The sequence below is a fragment of the Triticum urartu genome, chromosome 4A (assembly GCF_056163025.1).
Source record: "Triticum urartu cultivar PI428250 chromosome 4A, HENAU_Tu73, whole genome shotgun sequence".
Classification (NCBI taxonomy): Eukaryota; Viridiplantae; Streptophyta; class Magnoliopsida; order Poales; family Poaceae; genus Triticum; species Triticum urartu.
This window is the reverse complement of record NC_141876.1, coordinates 608,723,932-608,738,462: the sequence shown is the minus strand read 5'-3', so window position 1 is coordinate 608,738,462 and position 14,531 is coordinate 608,723,932. Positions and strand designations below refer to the sequence as shown.

Sequence of the window (14,531 nt, the reverse complement as noted above, 5' to 3'; positions counted from 1 at the left end):
AATTTCTTCACTTTCCAAGTCTTAAAAAGCCAAAGTCTTCAGTTGAAGACATTCATTTTTAGGGGTCGACTTTCTCTGTAAATATCAAACTCCTCATAGACTTATAAATCTGTGTACACTCACAAACGCATTAGTCCCTTAACCTATAAGTCTTCAATACACCAAAATCACAAAAGTGCACTAGATGCACTTACAATCTCCCCCTTTTTGGTGATTGATGACAATATAGGTTAAGTTTTCAACGGGAATAGACATATGAAGTGTAAATATTGATATTGAGGAATTTCATTTAAAGACATAGAGGAACTCCCCCTGAAGATGTGCATATGTGAGGAATTTGCTTTTGAAGCAATGCACATTGAAGAGTAGGATCATGGAGATCTCCCCCTATATCTTGTAATTCATACACGCATTTAACATATGATATGAAGAATTTGAAATGCATGATGAAATATGATGACTGATGTAATTCAGCATGGGTGCATTAACATATATGAGGAAATAGCATGCAGAAAAACATAGCAAAAGTATCAGACCACCATCGGGTTTAAGTTTACAACTCGATCCAATAAAGACTTCAAAAGAACGAGAGTTGTAACTTAGCAAAAAAACGCCCATATATAGACCCCCTTGAAGACTAACTCAAATTTCTCCTTCTTTGTCATCGAATGACCAAAAGGGACAAAAAATGAGGACTACCGCCCCTGAAGGAATATCACGAAGTCGATGGAGGAGCGCCAGCGTTGTTGCGGTCGGTTGTTGAAGTAGGGCTTGCCGCAGTGTTGTCCAAGTCTTCATGTTCATCCGTCTCGCGCGATGAAGAATAAGAGCTGGCCACCAAGTGAGAAACTTTAACCTTCTTGAATTTCTTCGAAGGTGGCTGAGACCAGTCAAAGTCCTACTTGAAGCCCATCTTCCTAAGATCTTATTCACCGTAGAGATGAGACAGAACAACCCAGGTGCGATCAAATACTTCATGGAGGTAGTAATGGTTCTTCTTCATTGAAATTTGAGTGATGGTCATGTTTTGAAGAATTGAACCAAATTGACGCTTGACCCACTTATGGTTGCGATCGACCTTCTGGTGAAGACTGAGGATAAGCTCATGATCAGTCATCACCCTTGGAGCTGTGCCTTGAGGATTTTGCTTTGAAGCATTAGCAGCAGAGTCATGGGTGGCAAAGTCACCATTTGTGAAGTAAGATGCAGCTTTGCGAAATTGCCCATCCAATGGACGAATGCCTTCATCAATAATCACAGTTGCCTTACCCTTCTCATCAGCTGAGGAAAATGTCCACTTGAGGACTTCAATAGAGGGCAAGTAGCTGCCATGGTAAAGAGTATCAGCCTTTTAATTGATTGAAGACCTTGATCTAAGGAATATCATAATCCAAGGAGCGTAAGGCTTCAACTCAAATGGTGACAATGCAACATTTGCCAGAGTCCTCATGAAGAAATCATGGTAGTTGATTGAAACGACATAGATGATGTTGAATATCAGATTCTTCATGATGCCAACGACCTCTTCTTCATTACAGTCGTGGCCTTTGATGGGACTCAGGGTCTTGGTCAGAATTCTATAGATAGTCCTTGGCACATATAGCAATTCCTTCACAACGAATTTGATTCTTGGGGGTTGACCAGGCTTCAGCAGCTTCATCAAAACTTGCATGTAGTGATCAAATAGCTCAGGTTCATGGTAGATGAGCAGCGCACCTTCAAGGGGAGGGCTGACAGGCAGGGCATGAAGCAATTCAGAGGCCGGTGCTTTGTAATGTGTGTTCTCTATCATCCAGTCCAGCACCCATGAATTCACATCTTCAGCGTTGCCGGTGATGTACAATGTAGCGTAGAACTGAAGAATTAACTCTTCATTCCAGTCGCATATATCGGTGCAGAAGTTGAACAGCCCAACGTCATGAAGAACACCGAGGACTGGGGTGAAGCAAGGCAGCGATTCCATATCCACATGAGGAATATGCTAATGGTCATTGATCTTGTCCTTATCAAATAGCAGTGAAGAGTAGAAGTTCGTCTGGCTAGCTGTCCAGAAACGCTTCCTTCGAAAATGAGCAAAGTCATATGGGTCGTAGTCAGTGAAGAATACATGCTCATGAAAGAAGTCATCAGCTTTCACTACAAGAAATATGCTAACTTGCGACCATCACTATTGGTCGCTGAAAGGTCATTGTTTTTCATTTGCGACCTTTTTGTGACCAAAAATAGATGGTCAAAAGCTGGTGGTAGTTAATGGATTTTAACGACCTTCTTTGTGATATGTAAAAGGTCGTTGGTTCCACGACCAAATTTTTGGTCACTGGCAGCATGCCCAGGCCACGTCTGATCCAACATGGCAAGCTGACGTGGATAAGAATCAGCCCAGTCCAACTCGGTGTTTATATGAGCCGAACCCATTAATTCAGCCCATTTAATGTAATTTTTCCCTTGTGCTTCGGTTAGCTACATGTGCTCGGTTAGCTACATCCTATTAAAAAGAATACACATGCCTCAAGCTATGTAACTACTGAAATAAGAGAAAATGAATGCAATTCTATAGACAAAAACACATGTAGCAATGTTATACATAACAAAACTTCAGTATTCGGTGGGACAATGAAAGAGCAGTTCAGTTGAAGAATTTAGGTTGCCATTCTCAATTTTACTACTTAAAGACATAATGTAACAAATAGTGGATACTTCACAGCAAGCAAATAGTGCAATTAATTCACTGGTCTATGGATATGATCACAGATTCACATGAAGTGTGCGTGGAATAAAGTGCAAATAACAATGGAAATTTAAAAGGCTCGCTTATTGACGAAGGCAGAGGCATTGGACCAGAGGAAGAGGATGCCCAGGATGGGGATGAAGCGGTGGCAGAGGAGGGTGAGGAGATGGTACTCCAGGACCTCAAACAACAACTACATGGTCGTGGTGCCCGCGAGCACCCCGCCAGAGAACTTCTTGTTCCTCCATAGGAAGAGATCAGCAGCTACAAAAATAACACATAAGCACACCACAACACCAACATAGGAAGAGATCGGCAGTTCCAAGTACTTGCAGCTAGAGCAAGTATGCAACGGAAGCGACTGCATTACTTCTGATTGCTGTCTCTAAAGACAATGTCCTCCTACCATATACAGTAGTTTAATACAACAAAAGGCTAGCACTAGAAATAACATCTTGCTTGCTCTGGCCATGGAATATTATTCTCTCGACAAGAAATACACAGCACATTTTCTGGACAGATTAAGCGACTAGTATCTCAGCACAAGTAACTGCAAACTGACAAAAATGCTCGGGGACAGAACTATCAAAGTGTTTTATTAACCTCTAGGTTAAAACAACAACATTTTTATTGTCACTTTTTAGTCCGTAAATCTAGCTATCTCTCCTGTGTAAATACCTACATGTTGGTATTAATTGAAAAAATGGATATGAACAAGAAGGCGCTGCTGCACAATAATGAATGAGAACAATTAGGTAGTGGCAGGGGTATATGGCTGCACCATCGGTCAATGCAGGACACTGCCAGGAACGTAAATGCAGTAGCAAACTTTCTGACGTTTGAGAGCACTCTCACTGTGCTATAGTTAACTACATTTTCATTTTCAGCAAACACTTACGGGGCACTTAGTTCTAAATAGCAGTCATGAAACTAGGATACCCATCTATCTAAGATCTTGTATGCAAGCTAGCTACTTGCACTTGCACCACTAGTTAAAGTTGGTTTTAACTTTCATCAACATACATGCTCACTGTACTCTGGATTAATGGGCAAGCATTATTGAAGCAATGTCAGAGAGTGAGATCGAACAAACAGAGCATATGAGAGCACGACATTTACTGTACAAGCATGAAAATCAAAACAACAGAACTCCAGTTTGACCACTGCAATTAGCTTATTATAGATACCAACAATGGCTACCTATTGAGCAATTTGATTTCATTTAAATGCAACCAGGGGAAAAGCATGAGGTAAACATGCTCGTGGATGCCACCTTGCCCTGATGCATTTATGTCTTAACCAACTTCATACACTAATGATGTTGTCATGTATTATGCTCTGTGGTGTACTGCACCCAAACAGTGAATTACCTCCATAGTCCTTGTGTTCAGGGTCAACATAGGAATCAGGGAGCACACGGAGAACACCAGGAATCCCTCCAGCACAACCAACAGATGTACTTAGGCATGCTCCCATCTACCGAAAGGAGAAGAAGACATGTTTGTTAGCTCTGGTAATTTTACACGTGGATAACACGAAAACCTTCAAGCTTGATGGACGTCTCCTCGTCAATCTCGCACCCGAACCCGAAGTAGTGCTCGCATGAGACGTTGTAAATCTTCCTCTTGGCCTCCTCCTCGCTGCTACACATCCAGAGACAGAGCAACATCATATCATCAGGCTTGCATGAACAGTACTTGACAAAAAGCAACACTGAGCTGGCCTCCCAGCCCAAACAAGACTCAAATTTGTAGTCTTTGTCACTCATTTCCGAGCAGCGAGAGAGTCTGACTGAGCCGCTCTCACAATGGGATGGAGGCCGGATGGATGGACGGGTACCTTCTGAGGACCTTGGCGAGGGTGTGGATGTAGCAGTCCATCATCTGGTGCTTGGAGGTGACCTCGCCGCCGGGCTTGTCCATGACGATTAGCCAGCGCTCGTAGTCGCAGCCCGGGAACAACGCGCCATCTCCGTGGGCGCCCGGTCCCAGGCCCCGCCGCTGCCGCGTGCAGGTGAGTACCCGTCGGCCCCCGGCCGCCGCGCCATGCCCCTGGCGCCCCCGACGCCACGGAGGAGGAGCAACGAGGAGACGACGACCGCAGGGCGCATCATCTCCTTCGCCGCCGCCGGGGCGCGCTGGACGGACCTGGGGGAGGCGAGGCGGCGGGAGATGAGGAGGCGGGGGAGAGCAGCCTGCGGGCCATGGAAGCGGCGGCGGCGGCCATGGAGAGAGAGAGAGAGGGAGAGGGGAATGGGGAATTCGGGATCGAGCTGGGACGGAGACTAGGAGTGGAGGGGAGGGGAGGGTGCGTTCGGATCCGAGGCTGGGGTGTCCGGATCTGACTCGAGTAGGAGGAGGAGGGCATGCTACGGCGGAGAGGGGTGGTCATCGCCGGCTGGGATCGAGAGGGGGCGACGGCGGAGGGACTTGCAGTCGAGGTGCGAGAGGGGACGACGGCGGAGGGACTTGCAGGCGAGGTGCGAGAGGCAGTGAGGTGTGATCGGGGAAAGGGAAAGAAGTGGATCGGGGAGGCGGCGGCGGCGGGGATCGGAGGGAGCGAGGGGCTGGCGGCTGTGGGAGAGAAGGGGACGCGAGGAAGAGGAGAGCCGGCTGTGTTAGGGTTACGTGGGTGAGAGGATGAGGGGGTGAGGGCTGTCGTTGGATGCTCGTAGATCCAACGGTGTTTCAGCATGATCCACGTGATATGTCTATTGACCAATCAGAACGCAGCAAATAATTTGAAGAGTTTAAAATGAGTTTTTTTTTTAAAATAACTATCAAATATTTGTTCAAATGATACCATATTATGCACAAGTTTACATCTTGGATTGGCAAACAATGTTGACAAAGGGAGTTTTTTATTTTTTTTACACAAAAAATCAATTTTCCATTTTTCGAGTGCCAAAAATAAGGTTTTTTTGTGAAGGAGCTACCATATATTTGTTTCAAAATTGGACCAACTCCATTTTGTAAAATACTAGGCCATATTTAATGTAGAATTGAACAAATAGTTGGGTGTCAAAAGTTTTGATCCACCTCTCGTGAAAAAGACAATTGTTTGCCGAATCAGTAGTTAGCGGGTCAAATTTGAACTGCAGCTGCTTATGGTTTGCTCTTTATTTTTTTCCAAAAATCATTTCTAGATACATAGGTATCTATTTAATAATAGAAACACCAAAAAAAATCCAATATTCAAGCACTAGCTAGGAACGGTCATGCCCGCCATTTTGATCGCATTTTGAAATGGGCATGAAAATTCAAAAAAAATTTAGAAAACCTTCGCATTGTGTCATTATATGTGACAAAGTTACCAGGAAAAATAATAAACTTGTGATACAACAATTTTTTAAAAAAGTATTCTCAGAAATGAGTTATCATGTGTGAAGATTCATGGCTTTCAACCCAAATGCTCAATCTTATGGCCACATTCATGACATAGTTTGTTCAAATTATCTCATATTGTGTACAAGGGTGCATCTTGGAATGGCAAACAATGTTGCCTAAGTGAGTTTTCATTTCCCTTGGATGAAAAATTCATTTTCATTTTTCGATTGCCCAAAATGAGTTTTTTTGTGAAGGACCTATCATATATTTGTTGCAAAATTGGATCAAATCAATTTTCTAAAATATTAGGCCATATTTAATGCCCAAATGACCAAGTGGTTGGGTGTCAAAAGATATGATCCAGCTCAAGTGAAAAAGAGAAAATTTCGCCGATTCAGTTGGAAGCGTGTCAAATTTGAACTGCAGCTGCCTCATAGTTTGCTCTTTATTTTTTCCAAAAATCATTTCTAGGTACATAAGTATCTATTTAATCATAGAAATACCAAAAAAATCCAAGATTCAAGCACTAGCCAGGAACGGTCATGCCCGCCGTTTTGACCGCATTTTGGAACGAGCATTAAAAATTCAGAAAAAATCAAAAAATTAGGAAACCTTCACATTGTGTCATTATATGTGACCGAGTTACCAGGAAAAATAATATACTTGTAATACGGTAATTACTTTTAAAAAGTGTTTCCAGAAACGAGCTATCATGTATGAAGATCAATGACTTTCAAGCCAAATGATCAATCTTATGGCCATATTCATGGCATAGTTTCTTCAAATGATCTCATATTGTGCACAAGGGTGCATCTTGGAATGACAAACAATGTTGGCTAAGGAAGTTTTCATTTTCTTTGGACGAAAAATTGATTTTCCATTTTTCGAGTGCCCAAAATGAGTTTTTTTGTGAAGGCCTACAATATATTTGTTGCAAAATTGGACCAAATCAATTTTCTAAAATACTAGGACAAATGGTGGGGTGTCAAAAGTTTTGATACACCTCTCGTGAAAAAGACAAATTCCCGCCGATTTAGTAGGAAGAGGGTCAAAATTGAACTGTAGCTGCCTCATAGTTTGCTCTTGATTTTTCCCAAAAATCATTTCAAGGTACAAAAGTATCTATTTAATTAGAGAAACACCAAAAAATTTCCAAGATTCAACCACTAGCTAGAAACGGTCAAGCCCGCTATTTTGACCGCATTTTGAAACGAGCATAAAAAATTCAAAAAAATAAAAAAAATGGAAAACCTTCGCATTGTGTCATTATATGTGGCCAAGTTACCAGGAAAAATAATAAAATTGTAATACGATAATTATTTTAAAAAAGTGTTCTCAGAAACGATCTATCATGTGTGGAGATCAATGACTTTCAAGCCAAATGATCAATCTTATGCACACATTCATGGCATAGTTTGTTAAAATGATCTCATATTGTATACAAGCGTGCATATTGGAATGGCAAAACAATGTTGGCTTAGGAGGTTTCCATTTTCTTTGGACAAAAAAATCATTTTTCATTTTTCGAGTGCCCAAAATGAGTTTTTTTGTGAAGGACCTAACATATATTTGTCGCAAAATTGGACCAAATAAATTTTCTAAAATAATAAACCATATTAAATGCACAATTGACCAAATGGTTGGGTATCAAAACCTTTGATCCACCTGTGGTGAAGAAGACAAAATTTCGCCCAATGGGCATGAAAAGATAAAAAATCAAAAAATTGGAAAACCTTCATGGCATAGTTTGTTCGAATGATCTCATATAGTGCATAATGGTGCATCTTGGAATGAATAACAATATTTCCTAAGGTAGTTTTTATTTTTTTTGGACAAAAAAATCAATTTTCCATTTTTTTAGTGCCCAAAAAGAGGTTTTTTTTTGTGTAGAACCTACCATATATTTGTTGCAAAATTGGACCAAATCAAATTTCTAAAATACTAGACCATATTTAATGTACAATTGACCAAATGGTTGTGTGTAAAAAGTTTTCGATCCACCTCTCGTGAAAAAGATAAATTTCCGCATATTCATTTTCCATTTTTTTGTGAAGAACCTAACAAATATTTTTTGTAAAAAAACTTATCCATTTTTCAAGAATATTAGACCACATTTTATGAACAAATTTGTGTACACTAGAAACATTTTTTATAGATATTAAATGGTTTTTAGTTAAATCATTAATATTTTTAATAAATATTTTGATGTCTAATATTTTGAACACATGTCTACATTTTTTAAGACACATTGTACATATTGTTTATATATGTTTAACTTTTTTAAATACATGATTAACATATTTTCATATATTCCCAACAAAAAAACATCTTTTCATACATACGTTTTGATGTCTATATTTGTCCTTACACATTGTACATTTTTGTATACATATAAAACATTGTTGATATTGGTTAGAAAAATTTAAATACACGATTAACATTTTTAGAAAATCTTGTTTTGTTATCTACTTTTCCATATATATATAGTAAAATTTTCATATATACATAGTGATGACTATTTTTGCATACACATGAAACTTTTTTTATACATATCTAATATTATTTATGATTATCATTTTTTATATGCATGAAACTTTTCAAATACACACATTTAGTTTTTTAAACACATTATTATATTTTTTTTAAATACGTATTAATATTAACATTTTTTGAATTACACGTTTAGTTTTCTAATTGCTAAACCATATAGCAAGATTCACGAAGGAGTTCATTATTTTCCTATTCTTATAATTCTATATGTTTTTATTAGTTTCGAGATTTTTCTATAAGGAAAAACCTTTTTAGAGTTATACAATGAAAAACTTGTTTTTTAGACAATAATGAAAACATTTTTTTCAGATAACTGACCATCCTTACCAAATGTTAATAATGAAAAACTTGTTATTTTCCCATTTTCGTTGGGCCGAATATATGTTTTTTTAGTAATATGAGGGCACCCCACATTTCTTCCTGGATGGGCTGAGGCCTACATGGCACACAGTTTTTTTTAAAAGGAGTTGGCCTCGTTCCACCGAGGCCCAAGCCCACCTTGAGCGACACCTTAAGTACCAATGCATCCATGTTCACAACCTTATGACCATTTATATTGGTCGTAATCAGGTAGAAATAAGGTCGTCGACCACTCTTGTCTGCTTTATGACCATTTGGTGTAAGGCAATTTCAGGGTTTGAGCCCTTCCAAGCGAAATGGCCATGGATTTACGACCAATTCAGTCGGGGTCACTGAGAGAAGATCATAAGTTGACATATTTCTTGTAGTGTTTGAACTTCTGTTTCTTTGAGAAGGGATTCTTCGGCTTGGGCTGAGGAGTATCAGTCAATGTCTTCACAGCCTCTTGAGTCACAGTCTCAGGAGCCGCAGGCTGAGGAATTTCAGTAGCAATATCTTTAGTGGCAGCCTGGGTCTCAATTTCTTCAGCAGCATGAGCATCAGCACTAGTGGCTGGAATTTCTTCAGGAATGGTGAGAAGTGAAGCTTGAGGTTCATGAGAGCCCATTTGAACTTCTTCAGTTTGGACTGGGGACTAAGGAATCTGTTGCAGTGGGGTGAACATGGGTGAATTGGGGTGATGACTTTCCCAATAGTCATCATTCAAAACTGGAGTGATGCACCCAATGTCCATGTCTTCTTCTTTTTCATCCATTTCTTCAACAACTGCCTCTTCAGCCGTGAACTGAGGCATGGGTGATGATACCGGTGGGGTTGAAGGGATATCATCCACTTCAATTTCTTCGTCCAACTGCTCTGACGAAGCAGCAGAAGGAACATCTTCATCTGATCCGCTTGGGATCTCATAATCCTCACCAAAGGGAACGATCTCCTTTGATGGCATACTAGAAACAGGAATACATCAATTGGATTTTCAAAAGAGCTCCTCAAAGTCTTCACTTTCTTTGGTGCTGAAGACTCTGAGGCAATGGATGCTTTCCTTTTCTTCACTGGTGCTCGCTCCGCACCTTTGGTTTTCTTCGCTTCTAATGCAGAAGGAAGAACATGACTTGGCGTTGGTACAGGAGGAGCAGAGGAAATTGGTTCATTTTCTTCAAGCACAACTGATGCAGTTGCCCTGACTTGTTCAGTGTCTTCAGGCGCAGCGACAGATGCTTTAGCTGGCCTGGCTTGTTCTTCAAGCGCAACACTAGTGGTTGCCCTGGCAGTTTCATCAGCAGTTGGAATAGCTTCATCAGCCCTGGTACTTTCAGTTTCATCAGCAGCCTGATTGTCATCAACGGTGCTGGCATGCTCTTCAGTGGGCTGGGGAGATGCTTCAACCTGAGGAATTTCATGTTGCGTTGAGGCAGCAACATTTGTGGTGAATCCCTTGGTCAGCTTGACGAATCTGACTTTGGCTCCAAGTCAATCAGCATAGTATCGATCAAATTTATCACTAAGATTCTTGATTTCTGATTGTAGAGCGACAAGTTCATCAAGTGATAGCTTCGAAACATTTTGCTTCAGAAAGCGCACTTTCTTGTACTGAGCTTTCTTCACCTTCCTCCCCTGTTCAAATTTCCATTTTTCCTCACCAATGAAGGCCGTCAACATATGACTTTGACCAGGAGTGAGGTTCATCTCAGGCAAAGGAGTGTTGGGGTCCTTATGCCATATGGCGATGAAGTCTAGGATCAACTTTGGATCCAGCGTCAATGGCACATTACTGCCTTTGGCTCTAGCGGCCCTTTGTTGCCTGTCTCTGATCATTTCAGCGAGTTCTTCATCATCATCTTCGTCTTCACTAGACGGTACTTGGAAGGCAACCTGCTTCTTGTGAGGACTTGGTCTAGTGCCTCGTCCAGCTGTGGCCTTGGTCTTCAGCAAAGTGGGGCCTATTGAGGACTGTGGAGGAGCAGAAGAACTTGCAGAGGCTCCTGAGGCAATTGAGATGCCTGTGGTCCTTTGACACAAGGCGAGATGCACATGTGTTGATGACTTTGTCGGAGCAACTAAGGACTTTGCAACAGGAGGAACTGGAGCAGCGTGAGGTATTTGCCGTTTAGCCCATTCATCAAGATAGTCCTTACCGCGGTTGAGGCTGGTGGGATCAGCTATTTGGCCAGGTGCCAGTGGAGGTCTTGGGCAAGGAGGGTGGAGAGTGAATTTCTTCATGTACTTTGGAGTGACATATCTGTACTCCCTCCATTTCCGTGCCCATCTCCGTTCAATCCTTTGTATGCGCACCTTGCGCTGATTCTTGTTCTCCTTGCCATGTTTGGCTTCATCAGGAGTGCAATATTTCTCATAAATGTCATCAGGGATCTCAAATGCTATGTTAACTTCCAGTTTCTTGCCTCCCTTCTGAGGTTTCTTGCCATCTGCCATTTTCTTCAGCTGAGGATTTTGAACAATTGAGTTCTCTGAAGAGGTATATACGTTCGAGAATGCTGCAAATGAGTTAAGTTGATGAGAACCTAGTGATTCAGCAGTGGACATGTGTACCTGTGAACAGAGTATAGGTGCAAAGAATTTGGAGAGGTCATATGCGTTCTCAGAAGTTTTTGCAAAAAGAACAAGTTTGCGGAATTTGACTAGTGGTGTCTTGAGGAATTTCACTAAGCGCTTTTGACTTAGGTTTGAGAGTTCTATAGATTGAAAATCCACACAACTGAGGAATCTTGAAGAAAAATATAGCTTAGAGAAACAGATCAAGAAAAGATGCTTGTGTAAGGTGTTTAGAGTGTGGAAATTGAAGAATAAACACCTTTTGAAGATTTTGTAGAAATCATCAGAATCAATAAGGGCAGTAAAAGTAACTTTTAATTACCCTTGAAGAAGAACACAATGAACTGAGAGTTTGAGATTTGGAAATTCGTCAGTCCAGATCTTCCACGCCCTAACTTGGCTGAGGAAGACAGCTACGGCGGCAGCGGAGAGAAGAAATCTGCGGCCGGCGCGAGTACGACGGCAACGAGGTCGACACAGTGAAGCTCTTCCTCATCGGCGATGATGGAAGTAGCGGCGGCGCTAGGTCAGGAAGCTCGAGCGAGGGGAAGTGAGGTCGAGCAAGGTAAATCCAGTCTGAGGAGGGTGAGGGGTATATATAGCCGAGGTGAAAAACTGCTCGCCGTAGGAAAATGGACGAACGTGCCCCTGGCCCTTCTCATCCTAGCGACATGTGTCACCCACGTATAGAGTGGTGGAAATCATTTGAGATCATGGGTGAATAGATAAATCCTATCGTGGGATGTGGAACGGTTTGAGAGGCAAAAGCCAAAAATTCAAATTAGAATATTTTAACGTTTCGTTTGCAAATTCTTCAGCTGACAAGGACACAGTGAAGATTTAGAACGGTTTCAAATAGAATGCACATGAAGAATTTTGTGAACAGATTGGGTTGAGTTTAGCATACAGGGGGAAGGGTCCGATCATATTCACTTAACAGAAAAGGCAACTTGAAGATTTAGCAATAAGTGGATGTTGTAGAGGACTAAAACTCAAATATATATATATAGTTAATGAAGAACAACGATGGAAAGAGTGAAGACTATGCAAAGTTAAAGAAATTGAACAACCGAGGAATTTCAAAAAACTGAAGAAAAGCTTGAATTGAAGATTTTCAACTTTTGTTGGTGGCGTGACCCACCGTATAAGAATGATGATTTCAGACACCACGTACAATTGCCGTAGGGCTTTGAGAATCAAATTCTCCGTTAATTTCTTCACACTTAGAGGGTTAGTCTTCATTGATTGAAAAAAAACGTTACTTTATGTGTTGCACATCTAAGTCATCAATTTTGCATAAGTGTTAGGATGTGTGTCCTTTTCAAAGGACAATCAAAGATTCTAAGATATTTAGCTCACACCGCAACTTGCTAAATCTCTTCTCATCCAATGGCTTTGTGAAGATATCGGCTAGTTGTTCTTCAGTCTTCACGTGCTCGATAGAGATGTCGCCCTTCAACACATGATCACGAAGAAAATGATGACGAATCTGAATGTGCTTTGTCTTCGAGTGCTGAACTTGGTTATGAGCAATCTTGATGGCACTCTCATTGTCATAGTAAAGAGGCACATTCTTCACATTGATGCCGTAGTCCTTGAGGGTTTGCTTCATCCATAGAAATTGAGCATAGCACCGAACCAGCAGCAATGTACTCAGCTTCAGCAGTAGAAAGTGATACGCAGTTCTGTTTCTTCGAGGACCAACATACCAAGGATCGTCCGAGGAAATGGCATGTGCCTGATGTTGACTTGCAGTCCACACGGTCACCAGCATAGTCAGAGTCTGAATATCCAATGAGATCAAAAGCCGAGCCCTTGGGATACCATAATCCAAGTGTTGGAGTGTGAGCTAGATATCGAAGAATATGCTTCACAGCCTTATGGTGTGATTCCTTTGGTGTAGCTTGAAAGCGGGCACACATGCAAACACTAAGCATAATATCTGGCCTAGATGCACACTGATACAATAAAGAGCCAATCATGGGGCGGTATACCTTTTGATCGAAGTCAATACCATTTTCATCAATGCATAGATGGCCACTTGTGGGCATAGTGATTTTGACGCCTTTGTAATCTTGCATGCCGAATTTTCTCAATACATCCTTGAGGTATTTCTCCTGAGATATGAAGATGCTATTGCACTATTGTCGTATCTGAAGACCTAAGAAGAATTTCATTTCTCCCATCATAGACATTTGATATTCTTCACTCATCATATAGGCAAATTCATCACTGTAACATTGGTCAGTACAGCCAAAGATGATATCATCAACATATATTTGGCACACGAATAATTCATCATCATAGGTTTTGGTGAAAAGAGTTGGCTCAAGTGAACTGGGTTTGAAGCCTTTCTTCATGAGGAATTCCTTCAAAGTATCATACCACGCCCGAGGGGCCTGCTTGAGGCCATAGAGGGCCTTATCGAGTCTGAAGACTTTGCCAGGATGCTTTGGATCTTAAAAACCTGGGGGTTGAGCAACATATACTTCTTCCTTAAGCTTACCATTGAGGAATGCACTTTTCACATCCATTTGATATAAGATGATATTGTGATAGTTAGCATAAGTAAGTAATATGCGAATAGCCTCAAGTCTAGCACCAGGTGCAAAAGTTTCATCGAAATCAATTCCTTCAACCTGTGTGTAGCCTTGCGCTACAAGTCGTGCCTTATTCCTCACCACAAGGACATTTTCATCTTGCTTGTTGCAGTAGATCCATTTGGTGCCGATGATATTGTGCTTGCGAGGGTCTGGTCGCTTGACAAGTTACCAGACATGGTTGAGCTCGAACTGATGTAATTCCTCTTGCATAGCTTAAATCCACTCAGGCTCCAGAAATGCCTCATCTACTTTGGTGGGCTCTCTGATAGAGATGAAAGGAAAGTGCCCACAAAATTTACACAAATGTGAAGCCTTTGAGCGTGTGAGAGGACCTGGTGCATTGATGTCGCAGATGATTTTCTCAATTTGCACTTCATTTGCGACGCGAGGATGAGCAGGTTGACGACGAGGAAT

The 14,531-nt window shown here is 41.3% G+C and overlaps 1 pseudogene across 1 annotated transcript; it reads right to left on the bottom strand.

Moving 5' to 3' along the window:
• Positions 1-3,813: 3,813 nt before the first annotated feature.
• LOC147977286 (multiple organellar RNA editing factor 8, chloroplastic/mitochondrial-like) lies at positions 3,814-5,376 on the bottom strand (annotated as a pseudogene). Its single transcript, XR_015601829.1, has 2 exons — positions 4,568-5,376; positions 3,814-4,368 (listed from the first exon to the last, which is right to left on the bottom strand). The product of XR_015601829.1 is annotated as a multiple organellar RNA editing factor 8, chloroplastic/mitochondrial-like (transcript).
• Positions 5,377-14,531: the final 9,155 nt, after the last annotated feature.